Source organism: Anser anser (genome assembly GCF_964211835.1).
Source record: "Anser anser genome assembly, chromosome: 3".
Lineage (NCBI taxonomy): Eukaryota > Metazoa > Chordata > Aves > Anseriformes > Anatidae > Anser > Anser anser.
In genome coordinates, this window is record NC_139722.1 from 60,815,401 (window position 1) to 60,840,889 (window position 25,489).

General features: G+C 43.7%; 1 pseudogene across 1 annotated transcript; it reads right to left on the reverse strand.

The window, feature by feature from the left end:
• Positions 1-1,452: 1,452 nt before the first annotated feature.
• Positions 1,453-25,373, reverse strand: LOC310897488 (annotated as a pseudogene). Its single transcript, XR_014589223.1, has 14 exons — positions 23,583-25,373; positions 23,353-23,483; positions 21,763-21,955; positions 20,949-21,240; positions 19,339-19,712; positions 18,560-18,730; positions 18,019-18,133; positions 11,358-11,599; positions 11,118-11,248; positions 9,437-9,629; positions 5,983-6,277; positions 4,420-4,793; positions 1,833-2,003; positions 1,453-1,581 (listed from the first exon to the last, which is right to left on the reverse strand). The product of XR_014589223.1 is annotated as an uncharacterized misc_RNA (transcript).
• Between the last annotated feature and the right edge of the window lie 116 nt (positions 25,374-25,489).

A 25,489-nucleotide genomic window follows, 5' to 3' on the forward strand; every position in this document is an offset into this window, starting at 1 on the left:
GAGAGCATGGCTCTAGCAGCACTGATGTTGAGCTTCCGTGAGTCAGAGCACATGGTGTAGGGTTAGGAAGATTTGAGATTTTGATGAACAACTTTGTGCTATTGTGTTATGTCACAACTATTTATTTGTATTTGAAAGCAGAAAGGTCATATGGTGCCCAGCAGTGATAACTAGTGCTGGAGTCCAGATAGGATTTGCATTTCCACCTTCTTGTCAACTTCGTAACCAAAGTACGAGGAGCTGAGGACCTTGAGAGTGCTGTGGTGGGACTAGAAATGGTGCCAGTGTGGGGAAAAAGGAAGTGGAATTGGGACTTATAGGGGTGTCTGACCCCTTCTAAAACACCACAGACGGAGATGCATATCTCTATACACCAATATGCTAAAGGAAGAGGATATGCTTCCCCAGGTCATGGGGGAAGATGAGGAAGCAAAGACATGAACAGTGCTTTCTCACCAGGAGTTGCTGGTATCTAATAGAAATCTAAACCCCCTAATCCCAACAGTTAGTGCACTTGCAGGGCAGCACCGCCCAGCATTATTATCAAGAAGCAAAGGATAAGGCTTATTTCACATATGCTGGTGTTACATGATGAGGGAGAAATAGAAAAGATAGGAGGAAGAAGCTGCTACCTGACACTGTCACTCAGTGATCTCTTTTCTGGCTACACACAGTTCCAGCACTGCATCCAGTATAGCCAGCAGGTCTTGACAAACCTGTTCAGAACCAGCAAGCAGAATATTTTGGGTTTTCAGTTTCAAGTTTTGGTTCAACAGAGATTTCTGAAAAATGATGATTCATCTTCAGTTCTGTACAAGAAGAGCCATCAGATTTTGGTTCAGGGGGGGGCTCTTTGATTGGAGTTCTAGCTTAGCCTCCATGATGCACTGTTCTGTGCTGCTATGTGCCACACAATGTTAACCGTTGGCATAAAGACAACAAACCCAAAACAACACAAATAGGAGAAAGAATTGTGTAACTGTGATAAAAGAACTGACTTGTAAAGTAATTAGCACTTGTAGCTGCATATCAGAGACAAAGCATTACTGAGCTTTGTTGCATGGAGCTGTCACGAATCACATCTTTCAGTGTTTTATTTACCGATTTCAGCAATCTGCAATTATAAAATATGCAATGCAATTTTAGTAAGAATTTATCCTCTGTCCCAAAATACAGAATTTCCGAGGGCTAGAAAAATAAAAATCCAGAAAACAGTGAGAGAAACACAACTGCTATTTTGTACTAATAAAAGATTAGTATTCTTATAATATAGAAATAGTTACTTCTCAATAAATGGTAGCAATAAAATAATGTTGCTGATTTTTTTTCTAAACAAATTACATTGAGAAGTTTGTTCAACATGAAGAACGAAACATAATCCTGATTATGTAGAGGATACTGTATCTCATTTGGACGTGAGATTATTAGTGTAAAGCATCAGTTATGGTAACATCATGGGAAGGCTGTCAGTTGTGGATCTTGTTATAGATGATCCTTCTCATACCACCGACCAAAAAGTGTCACAGTGACGACTGGTTTTGTTGGTTTTGTCTTACTTATCAAACGCCCATCATTCAATACCTGATTGGGAAAAGTAACAGAAAGACATAATTAGAGGAATACTACTATGAACCAAGAGCTCAGAAAGATGTAATAAAACAAGAAGGTACATCAGACCATATCACTTACGGCAACTAGTGACTTAACTGAAAAGTATAAAGTATGTCTGATTATTCACTATGAAAAAGTTCTCTTTGGCTGTTTTGATGTAGTTATTCCACTACTAGTCCACAGAAAGTCTAACACGAACCAGTTCCGGAGTGCCCCATTACCTCAAATTCCCCAGGGGCCAGCTGCACCCCGCTGTACAAGACCTCTGGAAAGACGTAGTTAGTGCCAAACGTGCCGCTGAGGGAGAACATGTCAAACTTGGTCTGCGCAGTCTCCACCGGCTGCCCGCACGTGCTCAGGTCTGTGCTCCCACATTTGAGCAGCGTGCATATCTGTGGGGAAGACAAAAAGACAACATGTTGAGCAAGACAGAAATATTCTGATATGAAAGCCTTGTGCCATTAAATCTTGTGTGCGTTGGAGTAGGTGACAGTCACAGGATTTCTTTTATAATCTTCAATGAAAATCTCTTTCATAAACTTCAGTTGTAGCTTACTTTTTCACCCTTGACCTGATTGGAGGGTATTACAGACCTGTACTGCCTTAATAGTTAGAAATAACCTTTGTTTCTGATGTAAGCACTGCCAGAGCTCTTTATACGATCCCTGCAGGCCAGTGGCATTTCCACTAATTCTTCTAGTTGCCAGTTCTTATTTGAAGATTCCCTTCTCACAAGTCTTATTAAGATGAATTTGTGAGTGGAAGTTTTAGGAAAATGAAACAAAGTCCTCATCATGTGTATACTGTATTACTGTACACACAAGTCCTCTTACTGGTATGCATACGTGTTGCTAATAACAGTTCATTAGATTGTCTAGTCGATCATGGGAAATCTGAATTTCATGTTCTCCATCCAACTACTGGTGAATACTGGAGTATCATACTGAATCACCTGCAATACCGTGTCCAGTTGTGTCTGCCCCCTCCCCCCAGTACAAGAGAGACTTGGACATACTAGAAGGAGTCCAATGTAGGGTTACCAAAATGATCAAAGAACTGCAGCATCTCTCATGTGAGGAAAGACTGAGAGTTAGAACTGAGAGAGTTTAGCCTGGAGGAGGCTCAAGAGGGATCTTATCAACGTCTACAAATATCTGAAGGGAGGGTGCAAAGAGAATGGGGACAGGCTCTTCTCAGTGGTGCCCAGTGCCAGGACAAGAGGCCGTGGGCACAAGCTGGAACACAGGAGGTTCTGCTGGAACATCAGGAAGCACGTCTTCACTGTGCAGGTGAAGGTACTGTGCAGGCACTGAGCCTGCTGGAGTTCAAGAAGTGTTTGGACAACGCTCTTAGACATATGGTCTGATTTTTGGGTGGTTCTGTTGGGTGCCAGGAGTTGAACTCAATGATCTTTGTGGGTCCCTCACAACTTGGGATATTCTATGCTTCTATGATAGGGTCCTGGGCAACCTGGCTCCAGGTGCCTCTGCTTGAGCAGAGGTCCCTTCCCACCTCAACCATTCCATGATTCTGTAATAGATGACCGTGTGATGAAGTCAGCATCCTCTGTTACAGTTTTGTATTAGCAGCTGCAGCACATAAAGGAAAGTAGGAATGGTAATGTTTTCCTTTTGTCCTTACGGTTTAACCATAAGCATTCTCCATCTTAAAGCTGATAAATGTTTACAGACACTACAATGAAATATGAAATAGGGCTAGCACTCCTGTGAAGATTCAAATGACACTGGCTGGCTTTGCTACCAAGTGATGGAAGTGTTTGTCTACTCATGTCAGATACTGGGAGCCAGAAGAAGCATAGCTGCAAACAACCAAAGTATTATTCATCAGCATATATGCTTTCCTATTGAAATGCAAATATGCAGACATAAAGAATTGAATTCTCTCAGTGTGTTCTGAAGAAATTTAAAAAAATACTAAAGCAAAAAAAGAAAAGTAGAAATTTCTGCCTGCTCTAGAATATTCAGTACTGGTAAAGACCATCTGGCAGCCTCCACAATCACTGAAATAGATTTTCCAAGTGAGCTCACCAAGAACTGATTTTATTCAAGCTATCTTCTTAGATGCTGTTGATGAGCTGTTCACTGGCTAAAACCTCTCTACATATCCTAGAGTCTATACCAGCTGATATGCAAAGGCCCTGCTGGCAGAGAAAAGTAACTAAAAAGTAAATTAATCTGCTGGCACAATAACTTAATTATGAAGGCAAAGTATGGCTTTAAGCAAACTATTAGTTAGGACGCAACTCAGTGTCTTCCCACATATTTGATTAAAAACGAGGAAGAGTGGACATTACCAGTAAAAGTTGTATGCCATTTCAGTACAATTCATTGCTATAATTCAAAAAAAAATGACAAAATATTAACTTCTTCATGAATCTGAATTATCAGAGCATTTCATAAAGATAGATGATCAAGTGATTTTTTTAACAGCAACCATTTGATAAAGATTAAAGGAGAGATTCAGAACGCTTACTGCAGATACTCACAACAGAATACTAAAGCGTAGCTCCCTATTTAGCCAATATTGTGTGTCTAAAAAATAGCGTGTGGCCTCTGGGAACATAAAAGAGGTTGAGAGACCTCTGCACTGCATTTCTTGGATTTAAAGGCACATTTGGATATTTGGACATTTTAGCAACTACTTCCTACTGCTAACAAATAGGACACCAGGACTATAGCATACAAGAAATAAATCATTGTCCTTCTCCCCTCCTGCCCCAAGGAGCTGAAGGTTTCTCCCTGGAAAGAAACTTCCTAAAATAAGTAACACCCCCCAAAGAATCTTTACCTGCAGATAGTATTGTCCTTCAACAACATGAAGCCCATCAAAAGCACCTAGCACATACACTTCATCTTCTCGTTTCCCCGCCATCTTGTAGCTCAGGTGACAGTGGAGGTCTTTCTGGCAAACGGTGATATTCCCCTCAGGCTTAGTGAGCTCAGTGAAAGTGAACTGGTCATAGAAGATCAATCCACTGAAATCTTGTTCATCTGGTACGCATTTTTCTACACCTGAAGCATATGAACTCCAGCTGACAGCAGGAGGGGAGGCAGGAGAAAGGCGAGGGTGTGAATCTAGTTCAGCAATGAGAAGATGGCCATCCTCAGTTTTCATATTGTAGTAATAGGCTCTGGCTCCATCTGGTGCATAAATGCCGCTCCCTGAGGAGAATGCAATTTTCAGTCCAAAATAGTTCAAACACTTCATATTGTCCTTTTAATTGTCTCTATTGCTAGCTTATCCAGTCTTTTATAAATATTATAGAAATTTTATTCTCACCAAAGACAACTATTAGTAACTCAGTAGACAGAGATCATGCTTTGGCAAAGAGTAGCATTTATTTCTCTACATGAGGCCTGCTCAGTATAGCCTAAAGGCAGACGGTATGACCTTATAATTGTATTCATGACCTCCCCAGTTCTCTTTTCTCCTGCATGCAACAGAGTTGACTGGGAATTGCTTCTTCCTTGGTGATTTGATGTAAAAGGACTAACTACTGATTGAGACCATACAAAACACCACACAGGCAAGTATCATAGGCCCATCTTGATGGACACAGGAATAGATAATAGCTGTCCAGCTCAGTTTATACGATCTGAAGACTCCGCACATGGGGAATTCACACCTGGCCAGTGCCAAGTGATGGAGGAAAATCAAGGAAAATCTGTCATGCCCATTACTGTCAAAGAGCTCTGCCCTTCAGCTACATAAAATGGACAACAAGCAGTAGCCTATTAAGCATTTCAGTTGAGAAGCCCCAAGCCAATACTGCGATTTCAGGGCACAATGAAAGTATTTGTCTAGCTGAAATATGTTATCCCACAAGCTAAACTCTAGAAAGTCAGTGTCAAATTCTTAAAAGAAAATGCGCACTTCTTAGCAGTGTTGCCTCAATAGGTCTGAAACAAATGATTTCAACACTTTTCCACAACTGTGTTTAATACAGATACAAATGAGTCTTTCATTTGTCCAGAATAAATGGAGCCATGCATTGGGTGTACAATACAGTTCTGCATTTAAGAACAGATTTGGAGGTCTAAAGGAAAAGAGCTTAATTTTCAGAAGTTTCTACTCATGTAGAAGCAGCAGTAATTTACTACTTGTTTGGAGGCATTAAAAGAAAGAAAGGAAACTCCTGAGAAGCTAGGGAGGAGAAAAGAGAACACCAGAAATTTTGCTGTGCCTTATATGCCACCAGTAGGGACGGGGTTTGCCAGGTTTAAAATTTGTTGGCTAAACTCTTCGCCTTCCAGATAAACACATTATATTCCTCTGCAAAATGACCTTGCAAAACAGGGAATAAAGATTCCTGGTTATAAAGATTTTTCTGACAAAGTTAAAATTAATTACCTGTCATGGACATGATGGTGTTGTGAGTATTGGAAGCTAGGAAGTTGACTCTCATGCCCATAGCCCAGGCAGAGTGAAACTCCACAGCAGTCAGAAAGGGCAGGACGTTCATCCAGGCTGTTGGGAAGAGCACTGTGTCCACCTGTAGCTTGCTCACCAGCACCACAGCAGGCTTCCAGAAAAGGATGTCGAAGCAAGTGAAAATGCCAAACTTCCCAAAGGGTGTCTCGAAGGTGACAACTTCTGGCTCTTTAGGGTAATTAAACTGTTTTTCTTCTGACATAAACAGATTATACTATAGGGGGAGGAATAAAACCAGAAACCAGTTAAAGGTACCTACTGCCATATCCTGGAGTCATTCTGCAAAACTGTTCTGCATGACTTCAGGTTTTTAACCTGTGATGGAAGCCCTCGTATGTAGGAAGCCATCATATGTATGATCACCATAGTGCCCAAAAAGTTGACATGGGAAGACAGATATTGCCCTGGCATCTAGCTAGAAAAACATCTGGCTATCTGCAGGTCTACTGTGTCAGCTACCTGCAACTCCCATAAAAATGATCTTTCCCATCTCCCCACCTAAGTTTAAAAACCTGGTGACCCAAAAGGCACACAGCAGAGAAATGATAATGGAAGAGGAACACAGAGCATCTGGTGGGTTGGTAATTTTGATGTGAAGATGCATGGACAGACTGTACCAACACAACAGTACGTGACAGTACCAGGAGGAAGCATGAGACAGCAAAAGACCACAAAACAGAAGAAAACAATGGCGGTGGTGATGGGGAGGAGGCATATTGTCTCAGCTGACAGAAAAATCCAAGTCTGTGATGATCCCTGCTTTGCAAAATTTTCATTCTTCCTTTGGATTCTCCTTAACTAAAAGAGTCCTTTAATATACAGGCAGCCTAAGCAATAAACACATGTAATCGAGCCAGAAAGTGGGTTCAGGGTTACTGAACGTGGCACTTGGCACCTGTGCCATGCCTGGTTGGCACATAGAGGACCAGCCTTGGCATAAGGCTCATCCAGTTTGTGAGCAAACAAGTATGTTGGCATCACTTGTGAAGAACTAGGTGGAATACTAGGTCCAAGGTGCATTAAATAAACAACTGACTTCAGTCTAGCCACGTCAGTGTGATATATCTGGTATATGAACCCCAAACAACTTTGATGACCCTTACAAGTAGGTTGTCTTGGGTTTACATGGTGAGTGCTTGGTAGCAGGGGGCTGCAGGGGTGGCCTTTGTGAGCAGAGCCCAGCAGCTGCCCCGTGTCAGGTCAGAGTCAGCTCCAGCCAGCCCCAAAGGGAGCTGCCGCTGGCCAGAGCCGAGCCAGGGAGCAATGCTGGTTGAGCCTCTGGGAGAGCAGACTGAAGAAAGAGAAAACTGCTGTAAAACTGCAGCTAGCAGAGGGAGTGAGAAAGTCTGGGAGAACCAGCACTGCAGACCCCAAGGTCAGTGCAGAAGGAGGGCAGGAGGTGCTCCAGGCATGGAGTAGAAGTTTCCCTGCGGCCTGTAGAGAGGCCCCTGGTGGAGCAGTTCTTGGAGAGCTGCTGCCTGTGGGCAGCCCCCACAGGCTCAGTTCGGGCAGGACGGCATCCCGTGGGAGGGACCCCGCGTGGGGCAGGGGCAGGGAGGGACCGTGAAGGAGCGGCAGAGAGGAATCGTCAGGGACTGACCGCAGCCCCCATTGCCTGTTCCCCTGCATCGCTCAGAAGGGAGGATGTAGAAGGGGTTGTTTGGGGAGGGGAAGGTGGTTTTAGTTTGCTTTTAGTTTCACAGTGTTCTGGTCCTCTAGTGATAGGCAATACATTATCTCTCTGTGATGAGTCTGCTTTGCCCAATAATTGTTGAGTGATCTCCCTGTCATTATCTCAACCCTTGTGCCTTTTCCGTCGTATTTTCTCCCCCTTTTCCTTTGAGGAAGGGGAGTGAGAGAGCAGTTGTGGTGGAGTTTAGCTGCCCAGCTGAGTAAAACAACCACAGTCCTCTATGGTGCTCAGCAGTAGGGCTTGAGAAATTTGAGATGATGATAACTGAGAGAAGTAACAGGCAAAATCATGGACTGGACATTGTCTAGAATGTAATAGTTGTGAACAACTTAAGAAAGTAGTAATCGTGAAGAATATATGTTGCAGTAATGTGGTGAAGGGACGAGGGGTGGCATGTGTGTATATTGCCCACTTTCTCAGTGTTGTGATGATATTATGTTTATTTTGATGTGGGGATTTTTATTTTTTTAATTTATTTGTTTGATATAAGTGAAGATTGTGATGATTGTGGTGCAAGAGTATATTGTGATAATTCTAAAATAAGCTTTTCACAGAGGCAAGGGGTGGAAGGTAGCAGAAGATGATTACCCACAGGCGTTCAAAATATTCAAAAGCTACTGTAATTAGCCCATAGGGAAAGAAGGAGGATGTACCATTCCTCATATCATCCACAAACTGACATCCAGAGGAGAAAAAAAGAGAGTGGAATTGTTAATATTCTCAAAGAGATAGTTCCCAGAGGACAGGGATGATAGCAATGCAGGGCCCAAATACCAGATTAGGCTCAAGGCCAGTGCTTTACAGCACAGTGAGCTGACAAAACCAAACACAGCCTTTAACAAACTCTCCGGCTTGATATACTGTAAAAGGGAGAACATGGCATGGATCAGATAAAACAGGATCACACAGACAAATACTGAGAACAAACCAGACAACATTGTGACTAGCAACTGTTAACTAAGTATGATAACTGTAAGCTCCCTCTACAGCGCTTTGATCAAATCGATTTATATCTCAAGCCTCCAAGCCAAATATTGGGCAAAAAAAAAGGATTGTGGTGGAGTTTGGCTGCCAAGCAGGGTAAAACCACCACAGAGGTACATAAAACTGAAAAAGAAAAAAGAAAAAAAAAGAAAAAGATACTTTCATTGGCTGTAAATGTTTCAGTGCTCTCACTTCTCGCTCCCAGCATAGGTCCACAAATCCTGTTATGCAAAAGCTGTCCTGAAGCTGTGCTGAAACATTGTAAGAAAAATACTGATAGGAAAGGGCCTGTTTTCCTTAAATCAGACTGTTCATGTAAGATGAGATGCAGATGAACATCTTAAAATGCTGGAACATGAAGGGGTACTCCAGTAAAAAGCTGGCATAGAAAACTAGGGTTGCTCAAACACCAGGATTTCCAGTAAAAGGAAGTTAAACTGAGGCAGTCAACCAACTAACATTGGACCCGAGCAATCAGTCAAACTGTTTTCATTTTAGTCTGCTTTTAGAAACATGACAGTAAATACAAATTTAGTGTTAATACTTCACAGGAACAGAGAGATTCTTTTAAATTATAGCAAAAACCTATACGAGGGAGACATCTGCCATGGAGCAATTACTGGCATTAAATTGTCTTGCCTAATGGAGACATTTTGGAAGATGTGGAAAAAAATGGCTTCCAAGGCCACTTCTTACCTTGTGGTAACGAGCCACCAGTTTCCCTTCCGAGTCAAAGACAACATTGGTGTTGTACTGGTAGCGACTGTCACTGGGGCAGTTGGGATCACTGGAATTGCACGACTTCTTGTCCCCGATGTTCGCAACCACATAGATGGAGTTATTCCTGGCCATGCAGCTGAGTCGTTCCAGCACTGGTGCTGGAGCAAATCTAATATGTTTTAGACCAGGAGGAAAAAAAAAAAAAGACTAAGAAAAGATGTACTGACAATGGTGTCCATCACTGGATCTCTGAAGGCATGCTGACAGTATCCCTGATCCTGCAGTCACATCAGGGCAGGCATATATATAGGATGGCGGCAGTACTTCCTTGGATTGCTTTCTGTGCCTTGAGGCAGGTCCTGAAGCCTTCCCAATGGTATCCAGAGGGAAATGCTATCGCTGGACTGCCTACAAGTGCCCTGGGCACCCAGAACGGGGTCTGCAGAGAGTAGATAATCCTGGGGCTGGGAGAGGGCACTCTCATCACCGTTGTTTTGTGAAAGGTCATACATGAGATGGGCCATGCAGGAGGACCATCACGCCAGATACGCAGGGAGCACTGAGGAATAGAGCATGCTAGAATGTGGTGGCAGGCATTACAGTCCCACAAAGCTGCTGATGGATGACCTGACTTAAAACAGTGGAAAGATACAGATATCACCTTCACAAAACCTAACTCAGGAACTGGAATAAAGACATGCTTAGACATGTTGCTACTCCCCACACCTCACTTATTGAGAAAGACGCCTTATATTTTAGTTAACTTATGTCTCAGTAAAAAGCTGCACACCCTGCACTTCTCCCAGCATACATTCTCCATTGTGGGTCTTCCTCTTGAAACCATTGAGGAATCTCATTAGAGATGTCATACCATGGTCTTAGCATCTCATCTTTGAGCAGGTGAAGAAAGCTGCATTGCAAAAGCCAGACCGTGTTTGTATTTCTGTGGCTGAGCACTTACTGCATACTGTATGGGTCTGAAGTCCAGTGTGCAACTTCAGGTTACCACAGTCCTGCTGGAACATGACACCTGAGTGACAGATCATGTTCCAGAGCACAGAGAGTCTAGCAATTAGGACTTTACCTTACTGTAACTGTGAAAAACTAAGACTAAAACTTTCTGGGTCTGTATCACTTGCAGATTTTGACTTTGACTAGCGACCTCATCACCTCTGTTACTAGCTTTTCAGAAACCAATTTTCAGCTGTTCACAAAAACAGTATGTGTGGTTTTATATGAACACAGCATTTATAAACAAAACAACAAAACAAATCAAAAACTAGCATTAAAAATTTCCAATTAGTTTCATTCAAAATAGTGTGGAAAAAAATGAAAACAACAAGAAGCAGCATATCCTGGAATCAAAGCTTTTCCAAATTAAAAAAAAAAAAAGTTTTGTCTACATTTAGCAACCCAAATTCGGTATATTTTCTGAATTTCCCTTTAAAGTGTCTCATTCAAAAAGCATTTTAACAGGTTTCCCTTGTCAATCTTATTATGTAATTTACCTTCATACGATATTATACAACTGTAATTCTGTAACTGAAACTTGCCCGATGTCAAAAGCATTAGCAGTTCTTAGGCATTTGTTAGGAGCACTTCACAACTCCATGGGACACCAGTTTAAAACCATACAAACCGCTGCAGAAGGAATCACCTTGTGGGATCAGTACAGGGAATCCAGTTCACCTCTGGATCAGGAATGTCCTCCAGGTACGGGTAGATGGCTTCTCTTGTGAAAACCCAGCCATAAAGGCCATCCTCAGGAGTCACAATGATGCGCGCGCCCTGGCAGAAGAGGCTCTGTTAAGAAGTCTCCATCAATGCATCCCCGGGGCGGGGGGGTGTCAGCAGGAGGAGAACACACGATTAACACCACTCAGGATACATCTCGTACCTGCTGGGCTGCTTCCCTGATGGCTCCTTCCAAGATGTCCATGTTCTTGTTCATCAGGGCCAAAGCATCTTCAGGAGAAACTGTCTTATGAGCGGCACGTGGCAGGATGACGGCGTGCTCGTACACGGCTGCAATGAAGGTGTCTGAGGCCAGGGCCTGAAGGGCTGCCAGGGCAAACACCGCAGTGTGCACCACAGGCCGGGGAGGGACCATGGCTGCTGCCTGGCAGTTGCTTGAATGCTCTGAGTCACGGACAAATGGTGAAAAGAAAGCATACACAGAAAAGAAAAAAGGGTCAAAGTTTAACTTAAATAAGGGAGGGAGGAAGTGCTGGCCAGTTAAAGCATTACCTTGTAATCAAATGTCTCTGGTTACATACGGAAAAGTAGGACACCACAACATCAGAAGGTGAGGATGTCGCAACTCAGACTGGAGAGTTGGCAGAGCACACAGGCAGTCACAGAACTGTGGCTAATGCCAAGAGTAATAATGGCAATATGAAAGTACATTATTAAATGCATGACTTGAAAGAGCAGACCAATTTTTGCTGTTGTACTTTTTCTGTCATTGATTGTAACACACTTTTGCTCAACTCTGACACCCAGGTAAAGGTGGATACAGAGTCACAGAATCATCTAGGTGGGAAGAGACCTCCAAGATCACCTAGTCCAACCTCTGACCTAACACTAACAACTCCTCCACTAAACCATATCACTAAGCTCCACATCTAAACGTCTTTTAAAGACCTCCAGGGATGGTGACTCAACCACTTCCCTGGGCAGCCCGTTCCAATGCCTAACAACCCTTTCAGTAAAGAAGTTCTTCCTAATATCCAACCTAAACCTCCCCTGGCGCAACTTTAGCCCATTCCCCCTCGTTCTGTCACCAGACACGTGGGAGAATAGACCAACCCCCACCTCGCTACAGCCTCCTTTAAGGTACCTGTAGAGTGCGATAAGGTCACCCCTGAGCCTCCTCTTCTCCAGCCTAAACAACCCCAGCTCCCTCAGCCGCTCCTTGTAAGCCTTGTTCTCCAGACCCCTCACCAGCCTCGTTGCCCTTCTCTGGACTCGCTCGAGCACGTCCATGTCCTTCCTGTAGCGAGGGGCCCAAAACTGAACACAGTACTCGAGCTGCAGCCTCACCAGAGCCGAGTAAAGGGGCACAATCACTTCCCTAGTCCTGCTGGCCATGCTGTTTCTTATGCAAGCCAGGATGCTGTTGGCCTTCTTGGCCACCTGGGCACACTGCTGGCTCATATTCAGCCGACTATCAACCAGTACTCCCAGGTCCTTCTCTGCTAGGCAGCTTTCCAACCACTCATCTCCCAGCCTGTAGCACCGCTTGGGGTTGTTGTGCTCCAAGTACAGGACCCGGCACTTGGCCTTGTTGAACTTCATACGGTTGGCCTCAGCCCATCGGTCCAGCCTATCCAGATCCTCCTGCAGAGCCTTCCTACCCTCGAGCAGATCGACACACGCACTTAGCTTGGTGTCATCTGCAAACTTACTGAGGGTGCACTGGACGCCCTCATCCAGATCATTGATAAAGATATTAAAGAGGACTGGCCCCAGTACTGAGCCCTGGGGGACTCCACTAGTGACCGGCCTCCAACTGGATTTGACTCCATTCACCACAACTCTTTGGGCCCAGCTACCCAGCCAGTTTTTAACACAACGAAGCGTATGCCAGTCCAAGCCAAGAGCAGCCAGTTTCTTGAGGAGAATGCTGTGGGAAATGGTGTCAAAAGCCTTACTGAAGTCAAGGTAGACCACGTCCACAGCCTTTCCCTCATCCACTAAGCGTGTCACTTTGTCATGGAAGGAGATCAGGTTCGTCAAGCAGGACCTGCCTTTCATAAACCCATGCTGACTGGGCCAGATCGCCTGCTTGCCCTGCAAGTGCCACGTGATGACCCTCAAGATAATCTGTTCCATGAGCCTCCCCAGCACCGAAGTCAGACTGACAGGCCTATAGTTTCCCAGGTCTACCCTCCGGCCTTTCTTGTAGATGGGTGTCATGTTTGCTAGCTGCCAGTCAACTGGGACCTCCCCTGATAGCCAGGACTGCTGATAAATGATGGAAAGCGGCTTGGCCAGCTCTTCTGCCAGTTCTCTCAGCACCCTCGGGTCGATCACATCCAGCCCCATCGACTTGCGTACATCCAAGTGCTGTAGCAGGTCGCCAACCATTTCCTTGTGAATTATGAGGGCCACATCCAGCTCCCCACCCCCTTCCACCAGCTCAGGGTACTGGGTATCCAGAGAACAACTGTTTTTGCTGCTAAAGACTGAGGCATAGAAGGCATTAAGCACTTCAGCCTTTTCCTCATTTCTTGTCACTAAGTTTCCCACCGCATGCAGTAAAGGACAGAGATTCTCCTTTGTTCTCCTTTTTGTGTTTATGCATTTATAAAAAACATTGCCACCTGTGGAGCTGTTGTGGCAAAACTGAGGGCTTCAAAAACTGTTTGCTTTATTCTAGTGTCTTCACATTCCTCATTTCCTGTGCTAGATGCCATTATCTGCAGCTTGCATCCCACAGTTTTTTTAGATCAGAGTCATTATATTATCATCTCACTGCACTTAAATGTCATGTACCTAACATGCCAGCGACAGACCTGTCCCTTGCATTTATCCCAGAGGCTCTCCCAGTTGCTTCTCTTTAGCTGTGTGTGACTTTCCAATAGCCTGTCACCAGCAAATATGCATCTGGAGGGAATGTTTGCCCCTGAAATCAGGCAGGTAAGCCACCAGCCAGCCCGTTATCCATGTGCCTCACTGGCTGGCCACCACATGCCTGAAGCAGAGGTCAGGGCAGCTCGCCCTGCACCACAGCATTCCAGCTCCTCAGCTCACCCTTCCTCACCCTGGGATCGTTCTGTTTATTGATCGAAGCAGCCTTCGTTTTTAATCTTTGACTTCAGTTCTAATGTGCTTTCCTATGACATCTTCCATTTTTTGACATTCTAGTAGTTGCAGCATTCTCATTTGGAAAAGGTTTCCTGAATAGTAGGAAGCAGAGCAGACTGCCTGCTTACGTCCTGCTGCCACTGCAGAGCCATCTCTTAGGCGGAGCAGAAATGTTGTGGGTGAATGCAAGCACCAGAGTTCCCTGCAAGAGCAGTGCTGTCCAAGGGCTTCAAGCATTAAGAACATCAATTTGCACCTACCAGTGTTCACCACTAAGTACTTCCCTATGTACATCCCTAGATACAACATGAGGCACATTTGTGAGCCTTAAATATAAGCCTTTAAAAGGCTGCAGTGGAGATGTTAGTGGTAATTGAAGTAATGTAGCTTAGGAGACTTTGTTGTTGTTGTTGCTCTGATTTTCTAACCAAATGAAACCTGTCTGGGTCTCATTAACTGCAGTGAGCCATAAGTCTGAAGGAGGAAGTGGTAAACTCCGCCGTGTTTAGGGAGAGCTACGAAAACATGCGGCCCAGAAGGGTGACTACTGCAGCCAGGCGGGCACAGAGGCACGCGGCTGAAGTCGCCCTGCCAGGACAGGGTTTCTGCAGCAACGTCGGGTGTCTGGGCCTGGGCCAGCAGGCACCACCGCCGCTGCCTGCAGAACTGGGGGCTCACCCAGGGCCAAGGAACTAACACAGAATAAATAAATCACCCACATATCCACTGAGTAAACCCCCTGCGAAACTACAGCAGTCCAGGCTATACATGACTACGGGCACTGTGAGAGGACGTTTATCCTAGAGCTCCCTCTGTTTTTCACACCTCCGTTCTCCCAGCCCACTCTCCTCCTTCCCTGCTACCATGAGAGGACAGCGGTTACCTGAGGACTTACTTTGGTGATGCAGGGTGTAACTGGGTGCCAAGTCAGCTTAGCCAAAGAGGCAGTCCGCCTTCAGATCGTGGTCCTGCTCCTTGTGCTGAGAGAAGCTGCCTGGAAAATGACTCCTCACGTGCTAATCTTTGCATGGAAAAACCTGTGTGAAGGGACACGCCTGAAACCACACAACCCCGGCAGATCAGGCAGGTCAGGTGGCCAGGCTGAGGTCAGCCCCCTCTCCTGTTTTAGCCCAGCACAGGGCTGTGCTGTGTGGCTGTAACAGGACACTGTGTACAGGGGTGTACACACACATGTGGAGATACAGTACTTTTTTTCCACAACAAGTAGAGTGTTTTCCATTACCTCCGTTGTATCCATTACATAGGGTTACCATTTGATGCATCTATATACTGAAAACTTATTTTTACAGTGTTCATTTTGTTCAAAGTGTTTTACACCCTGCAAGTATATTTATTTATAATTTAATTATTCTATGACTTTGGTCAGATTAAATGTGAATGATTTTATTTCAAAACAAACCTGCAAAACAAACAACCGAATTAACCTCACATAGAAATCAGCCAAATACCACACAAAAAAATCCAATGCACTCACTTGGCACGCACAAGCATATTCAGTCCGTTCAAGCCATTAGCCAGCCTTTGCCAGCACCTGCCTGCACTCTTGACTCTCCTCACATCAGCACCAGCAACCATTTCAACTGGGAGACAGATATGCCCCTGCACAACTGCTCATTTTGAGAATTTTTGACATGGATCCACCTGACTGCTTGAAAAAAGTGACACAGTTATCAATAGTTTTGTGGAATGGAAATGTTCCACACTGTAAAACTGTGGTCAGGAAGATCAAGTAGCCTCCTTCAACTGCAACTTAGGGCATGCCATGCTAACACATTACTCCATGTGCTGAGCTGACTATCTGATTTGAAGCAACATTTTTAACAGACTTGTTTTCTTTTTCAAAGGAAATGACAACTTAAAATTTCAACCACCTGACTTCAAAGTTTCTGTTACTTTTCTCTGGTTTAGAACAGGGTGTATTCAGAGTTGGAGCTGAATGATGTTCTGGAACTGACTTCTGATTAAAAATCATAGAATCGTTAAGGTTGGAAAAGACCTCCGAGGTCATCTGGTCCAACCATCCCCCTACCACCAATATCACCCACTAAGCACTGCATGGGGTTGTTGTGACCAAAGTGCAGGACCTGGCACTTAGCCATGTTGAACCTCATCCCATTGGCCTCTGCCCAATGACCCAACCTGTCCAGGTCCCTCTGCAGGGCCTTCCTACCCTCCGGAAGATTGACAGCTTGGTGTCATCTGCAAACTTACTCAGGGTGCACTCAATTCCCTCATCCCAATCATCAATGAAGATATAAAAGAGGATGGGCCCCAACACTGACCCCTGGTGAACACCACTGGTGACCGGTCGCCAGCTGGATTTCACTCTTTTCACCACCACTCTCTGGACCCGGCCATCCAGCCAGTTTTTAACCCAGCAAAGATTGTGCCTGTTTAAGCCATGGGCTGCCAGCTTCTCCAGGAGAATACTGTGGGAGACCGTGTCAAAGGCCTTGCTGAAGTCTAGGTAGGCTGCATCGACAGGCTTTCCCTCATCCACCCGGTAGGTTACCTGGTCATAGAAGGAGATGAGGTTGGTCAGGCAGGACTTGCCTTTCATGAACCCCTGCTTGCTGGGTCTGCTCCCCAAGTTGTCTTGCACATGCTGTGTGATTGCAGTCAAGATGACCTGTTCCACAACCATCCCCAGCACTGAGGTCAGGCTGACAGGCCTGTAGTTCCTCGGGTCCTCCTTACGACCCTTCTTATAGACGGGCGTCACATTAGCAAGTCTCCAGTCATCTGGGACCTCTCCGGTTGTTTATAACTGCTGATAGATGCTGGAAAACAGTCCAGCAGTCACATCCACCAGCTCCTTCAGCACCCTCAGGTGGATCCCATCTGGCCCCATGGACTTGTGACTATCCAGGTTGAGCAGCAGGTCTCTGTTTCCACATGAATTGTGGGGGGTTTGTTCTACTCCCCACTGCAGACAGGTCAGGAGGCTGAGTACCCCGAGGATAAGTGGTCTGACTATTAAATACAGATGTAAAGATGGCATTAAGAACCTCAGCCTTTTCCTTATCCTCAGTAGTCATGTTCCCCACTGCATCCAGTAAGAGATGGAGATTCTCCTTGGCCCTCTTATTGTTAACATATTTGTAAAACCTTTTTTTTTTTTTGTTTTGTTACCACAGTGGCAGGTTGAGCTCATGCCAGGCTTTAGCCTGATTTTGTCCCTGCATATGCTAGCAACTTCCTTGTATTCTCCCTGTTCAGTCATGTCAGTCTTCTTCCCCACCAGCTCATCTTACAGCACATGAGGACAGCATGCTCCTGCTCCTGCGCCTTGAAGACTTCCTTCCTGAGGAGCATCCAGCCTTCCTGGACCCCTTTCCTTTGCCCTTCAGGACTGACTCACAAGGGACCCTCCCTACCAGTGTCCTGAACAGTTCAAAATCTCCTTTACTATGGGTCTGGATCCCATACCACTAAAGTCAGTGGACTTTATTTTCTATGTCCTTTGTTCCCAGTGGGAAAAAGGTCAAGCCTATGACAATCCAAAGCTATCGTATAAAAACAGATACAGAACTGTCTAGCGGAGTAATTTATTTTTGTTGCGAAATTAAGTAAACAAACCAATGTGCAATGATTATGTTGTTAGTGCAACCTGAGAAACAGAATGACATTATAATTATGTGTATTAGCATTAATGTTATGATTAACTAATATTATGATTAATTAGAAACAAGCAGACAAGATCTTAAAGCATCTGCAGTGAAATCATGGTGAAGCTTGCTCTGTGTGTGGAGGGTCCTTTTCATACCATCTTCCGAAGAGCGTTATACTCAAAACTGGCTCAGACGTACCAGTCCGGCTTATCACACGCCCATCACTTAGTACCTAGTTATGGAAAAGTACAGTAAAGAGGAACATGAACAAAGTAATATTATTGTATGACAACCACAAAATAACATTCGTTGATGTTGACCTAGTTGAGAGAAGTCTTAGAAAAAAGACAAAGCAAGGCATGTATGAGTCTTTTACATGGAGCTACTGTGTTTGAGGCCGTACCAATTCTGTCTTGGGAAAGATTTTACTCTAGGAGAACTGGGGGGAAATATGGGCTGATCTGGGAATTTCCTGACAGCCCATAAGAGTTCCAGTTATTTGTTCAGGTGATAAGAGAATTGTGAAATGGAGTTGCTGTACTCAGGCCAATTACTGAAACTGAACACAGTGATATCTCCCAAGTTGCTTCCATGTCTCACAGTGGCTTTTTAACCATTTGTTTTACAGGGCTGACAACTCCCAAGGGTATCTTACTACCTCAAATTCCCCAGGGGCCAGCTGCACCCCGCTGTATAAGACTTCTGGAAAGACGTAGTTAGTGCCAAACGTGCCGCTGAGGGAGAACATGTCAAACTTGGTCTGCGCAGTCTCCACCGGCTGCCCACATGTGCTCGGGTCTGTGCTCCTACACTTGAGCAGCGTGCATACCTGTGGTGAGAGGATATAGAAAAATCAAAGTACCAGTAAGCTTTCAAAAATCAAGAGTTGGATTTTCAATATTTTGACTAATTAATATTATGATTAAAATTACAATTAATTAGAAACAAGCAGACAAGATACAATATCAATAAAAAGTCCAACAGCAAAATTTAAAAGAACCAATACACTGGCAAGCCATTTGGGTACAAAGGTTTTATCTGTAATGTAGTTTCTTCATTTTGTAAGATAATTGCACATTAGAGAGTAACATCAGCAAAATGGCAAAATCCATGTCTCTCTCTTGTGACAAGAGCATCCCTATGAAGATGCTAAGATCTCTTACATCTTCTCTCCCTTTTGTACACATATATGGAAACCTTGAAGTGTTAGAGTGTAGGAGATAACCCAGAGTCTTGACTTTCATCATTTATAATACAGACAGAAAAGTAGGATCAACATCACTAACGAAGTCAAAATACCTCATGAAGAAAACAAATGTTTTGAGAGGGGCATAAAAATGCTTCCTTCTGAACCACCTCAATCAAAAATGGGACAAATGCAAAGGGGCTGCAAAAAGAATGTTCTAGCCTGTCCAAATAAGAATGGAAAACCTTTACCTGCAGATAATACTCTCCTTCAACAACATGTAGCCCATCAAAGGCACCCAGAACATAAACGTCATCTTTCTGCTTCTCTGTCATCTTGTAACTCAGGTGGCAACAGAGGTCCTTCTGGCAAATAGCACGATTTCCCTCAGGTTCAGTGAGTTCAGTGAAGGAGAAGAGATCATGATAAACGACCCCACTGAAATAATGGTCATTTGATGGAAGCCATTTGATACTGCTGGCATACAACTTCCAGTTAACAGCAGGAGGATAGCCAGGAGACAAACGTGGACGTGAACTCAGCTCTGTCACAAGAAGGTGACCATTTTCTGTTTCAGTATTATAATAATATGTTCTTGGACCATCTGGGGCATAAATACCACTCCCTGCAAACACACAAAACCAGGAAGATTTTAATCTGAAAGGAAGTGTTTATGGTACAAGTAAGCAGTCTTTGCTAACTAAACATGTGCCAAATTTTATTCTAATGTTTACCAGATTCTTCTGAAACTAAATTAAGCCTTCATACACTACAATCCTGGTCTAATGCTTTTTGCAATCAGTGGAATGTAGACCAAACTCTGATGTTTCTTGTAAGTGGCAAGATTAGTACACTGTGCTGTTATACAGGATTTAAAAGGCTGAAGATACATGTTCCTCATTAAGTTTAGCTCCATCAGAAATCAGTATTTCTGATTAAAGTGAATGGTAATGCTGTCAATTCAAAAAAATCCTGTAAGGAAAAGAAATTACCAAAAGTCACACTTCTATGCAAGTTCTTTACACAGATGCATCTTTAAATCCCAGAGTAAAACCTATCCATAAAGAATATGAATTATCTAGCTTAGGGTCATCAATGACTGACAATAGCAACGGCCCATATTTGCTTTCATTTGGAAGGCAAAGTCTGAAGATGCTTTTTAGCAACACCAGTATATTTCTCTCGCTTGTTAGAATTAACAAGTAGCATTAAATTTGTGCTTGACTTCTACCATCTGTTCAGTAAAACTATACAGTGAAAACTTCACAAGGTCACCAGTCCAGAAGCAATATTTGCAAGACTTACAAGAGCATTTCTCAGCACTAGGCTTCCACCTAGTGGAAGAAAAGAGTTTGGCCCTTTGCATTAACAAAACACGCATAAACACCAAGGTCTGGGACAGAAGATGTAGAATCACGTGTTAAATCTCAGAACTGAGCATTTAACAAACAACTAAAGGTGTCCCAGCTATCTTAAAACATTTCTGAGTTCTTACATACCATATCTTGATTTCCTCTTTATCTGTACAAGTTCTGTTGTCCTAATCCACTCAGAAGGTGGTGAGGCAGCAGATTGCTCAGAGAGGTTGTGGATGCACCATCCCTGGGGGTGTTCAAGACCAGGATAGATGAGGGCCTGAGCAACCTGATCTAGTGGGTCAATGGCAGGGGGGTTGGAACTAGATGATCTTTAAGGTCTCTTCCAACCTGAGCCATTCTATGATTCTGTGATAATCTTGTTGACATGCACACCCATGCCTAAAGCTTATGGGTATTTCAGCCCAGGTCAAATGGACTACATAGATATAATAGATACAATGTTATCCACATGAACAAGGTCAATTAGACCAATATCACATTACCTGTCATATCTAAAGTGGAGTTGCGTGTATTTGCTGAAAGAAGGTTGATGCCCATTCCCATAGCCCATGCTGAGTGAAACTGGACCGCCGACAAAAGTGGAAGAGTATTAACCCAAGCAGTTGGGAACAGAATTGTGTCAACCTGAAATCTGCTTGCCAGGACCACAGCTGGGTCATGAAAGAGTATGTCTGCACAAGTAAAAATGCCGAAATATCCAAAGGATGTATTGAAAGTCACAAATTCTGGATCCTTGGGATAATTAAACTGTTTCTCTGTCACAAAAAGGTTATACTGTTTGTGGAGAAGAAGAAATGAGAAAATAAAAACAAAACATTAGAAATCAAATTATTTAATTCAGAATAATATTCATTACAATACTTATTCACTTAAATACAAATAATGGAGAATATATTTTGTGGACATGTTACTTCTTAATTTTTAAAAGAATTCTTACCACTGCAAGAGTAGTTAAGCACAAGTATTCATCGTTCTGATTTATACCAGTGAAGGGGATTTGTATTCAGTTAGCAAGAATTTAGGATGTTAAAGTTTTAATATTTCATGTGTCACTTACTACTGAGAAACAGTAAAAACAGAGGTCTGAGTTTAATTAATTTCATTTAATTACTTGCTACTAATTTCAGAATAGCAGGAGCAAAGGTATCTTAAGGCAGTGACTTTTACTCACCATGTGAAACCTGCTAAATAACGACTCTATGTACAAATACACGTAAGCCTGGGAAGTAGCCTTTGTTCCAAATCTTTAATCACCCATGGATCATACACTTCCTAAACTTTGCAGAATTGTCTTACCTTGTGATAACGAGCCACCAGTTTCCCTTCTGAATCAAAGACAACGTTGGTGTTGTACTGGTAATGACCATCAGTTGGGCACCTTGGGTCACTGGAATTACATGGCTTCTTGTCTCCCATATTTGCAACCACATAGATGGAGTTATTCCTTGCCAGGCAGCTCAGTCTTTTCTGCACTGGTGAAGGAGCAAATCTAAGCAGCAGGAAAGGAAGGAAACAAGACATCAAAAATGATGAATCAGTATAAATGCCAAAAATAAGGCTACAGATCACAACAATAGGTTTAAGTAAGGCACTCCTAATACAATATAGTTGTTTACTGTTATTCAACAGGACACAGTGTTTTTGTTTCAAAACTTAGGATGCTGAAACTCTGGCTTCATCTAATGTCAAAAGACTGAGGAACACAGCAGTTTCGTCACAATGAAAGCAAATTTTTGCACCCTCTAATTCTCCCTTCTGCTGCCGTTGTGTAGCAGAGCATTGATGTGACAGTGACATATGGGCTAATCTCAGCATTCTGCTCCAGTTCGCGATTCAGCTGCCATCTTGACGTAGCTCAGGATTTGTTTCTTCTGCATTGTGTTCTGCATTGGTTCTTTCACCAAATCACAGAATCATAAAATCATCTAGGTTGGGAAAGACCTTTCAGATCATCCAGTCCAATCATCAACATGATCTACCGAGTTCCATCACTAAACTATGTCCCTTAGTGCCATGTCCACACGTCCCTTAAATACCACCATGGATGGGGAGGCCACCTCTTCCCTGGGCAGCCTGATCCAACCCCTAACCACCCACTCTGTGAAGAAATTCTTCCTAATGACCAGTCTAAACCTCCCCTGGCAGGTTCTGAGGCTGTTTCCTTGTGTCCAAGAGTGGCACCATCCTCACTGTAAACTCCTTTCAAGTTGTAGAGAGCGATGAGGTCTCCCCTCAGCCTCCTCTTCTCCAAACCAAACAACCCCAATTCCCTCAGTTGCTCCTCATAAGTCTCAAAAAATTGTGTGATTTATTAAGGAAAATAAAACTTCATCTTTCTTCCCTTTACAATGCTGTGATGTCAAGAAGAACAGGGTCTGATCATGCTTTAATTTGATGGAAATAAAATATGTTAAAATAAAAAGGCCACCATGTCATACTTCTTGTTCACTTACAGTCAAGATCAAAAAAAATGTAAATCTAAAATAGTGCAGAATAAGCTTTGAGTAGTAGTAGTTATTTTATTCACTTATATTTGTAATATTCCTAAATCTTAAACACAGAATCACAGAAATGTTCTACACCACGCATGGAATGCATTATGAAATAGTAAAATCCATAAGGCTTTTTTTTTTTTTTCCACTTTTAAATAAATCTTGACTTTCATGAGCATGCTAACAAAACCCAGAAGAGTTAAAGTGAGAAAGACCTATGGAGAAAAATGACAAAGGAAGCTGTCTGAAGCTACTTATGGCAACTGTACAATGTCTAACCTGTCTTCTTCTCGCAGCAGTTGTATATAATTTTAAATGTCTTGGACCATTAGCACTCCTAAACGCAACTGTTTTTGCCTCCAGACCATTCCCCCTTGCATAGCAGAGACAATACCTTTCAGGATCAGCACATGGAATCCAGTCCACCTGTGGGTCTGGAATATCTTCAAGATAAGGGTATACCGTCTCCCTTGTGAACACCCAGCCATAAATGCCATCTTCAGGAGTCACAATGATGTGGGCACCCTAATACCAACATACAAAAACAAAGAAGAACATTTCCGTCTCCCCCTTATCAACGATGAATGTTTAACAAAAACAACATTTCTAACTAGGTCATAATACCTGTCTGGCTGCTTCTTTGATGGCCACTTCCAAAACATCCATGTTTCTGTCCATCAGCATCAAGGCCTCCTCAGGAGAAGCAGGCTTTTCAGTGTCCTCTGACAAGAGCACGCTGTGCTCATAGACGGCTGCAACGTAGCTGTCCAGGGCCCAGGCCTCAAGAGCAGACAGCACCAAAACCACAGCGGAGGCGCGAACCCTCAAAAGCCCCATACCTGAAGTCTGTAAGCCCCGCAAGAGGAGGAAAGGGGTGGGCAAAACAGGGGACTTTAATAGGGAAAGTCTTACAGAAACCTGGGAATTCCCCAGAGTGCCAGAAAGCCGACACCATGCGATGCAATCACTGTATCCCTGAAGACTCAAACATCAAAGGCCGGAGAGCCACAAGCATTGAGCAATCCTGCTCCACGGTTACACCACCGACAGAGAAGTCGCTGCTGTGCTGCAGCCGAAGAAACGCATTGCCGGCCAGATTCACCGAGTGTTCAGGCACGGCAGTACTGTAATAAGTTGAAGGCAAGCCCAGGTCACAGGAGGAAGAAAGCCAGAGGAGTTTGGGAAATCTCAGCACAGACATTCCTGGGCAAACTGCAGGGTGCGGCCGGGGACTGGCCTGAGGCCGGTGCTGCTGCATGGGCACTGCAGTGGCTCAGGGCTGCTTGGATCTGTTTGGGTATACCTAGTGCTTATTCACAGCTTCACAGACTGTGCAGCTGTTACCAAAAGCAAACTGGGTATTTAGACCTGCCATCAGATAAAACAGGCACAGCACAGACTGTAGGAGCGCTCAGTCTCCCATAGGAGATCCCACTGCTCTGCTTTAACCATGGTTTCTGGACCCCTAGATAATTGTGGCAGGAGAACATGCTTGTGAATTAGTTGACCCGAAGAAGAAATCTGGAAAACAGGATCCCAATTCAGGTCTTCACCTCCACTGTATACATGAAAGAAGGAAGAGAAGATGTACCACAGCAGTTAGTTAAGACCTTCCAGTTTCTACTGGACTGCTGGCAAAGCTCACAAGTTGCAGGACAGCTAATTATTTTCAATGACATTTATGTTCTGGTAATTTCTGCCACTTAAGTCCTAACAGCACAAATCAGGTAAGTAAACAAGTAATTCCACAGCAGAGCTAATGAAATCTCATTTCTACAGATTTGCACCTTATGCACTTTTCATTTTCCTCTGGTTCTCAGCTCCTTCTTATGTGCCTCACCGTCAGCACGCGCAGGACTGGCATTTTATACTAGGCTGAGCAGTACACTCTGGATCTCAGAAAGGATACAAAAAGAAAGAGAGCTACTGCCAGGATGTTCCTAGAGGATGATTGCCCTTTGCACCCTAATGCTTCACAGTTCAGCCAGCTAGCAGAGCAAATTTTCTTGGTAGAACCCTGAAAAGGGCTCTAGCAGAGCTGACTGGAGATTGCTTAGAGTAGACCATTTTTCTTATCTATGGGAGAAACAGGTACCACAGACTACCCACTTCTAGGGCCCTGTTCTGGGTTCAAAGACAAAATATGACTCATACCACAACCAAAGACTAAAAGTCTAGCGTCAGCTTGCAAGGTATGCCCTTATCTCCTTTTGTGCTAAGCATCTAGAGGAAGGGGAGATTTTTCTTCCTCTGTTGGAAAATGGTAGTCCTAACTTCTCACAGATTTACTGTTGCAGAGTCATCTAGTACAAATATTACAGATGGCGTTTATTAGCAAAACAGATCTCTCCCAGACCAAACTAAGTCTTCGTATATAATATTACCATGTTTGTACATACACACAGAGTGCACTGCCTCATTCAGGACTGAAAATCAGTTCTGTGTGGAGATGCTATGTCTTCTCTTCATTACCTTTGCTTCCCGTTTTCATACACTTTCACATAATACAACTGCTGGTAAACACAAAGACT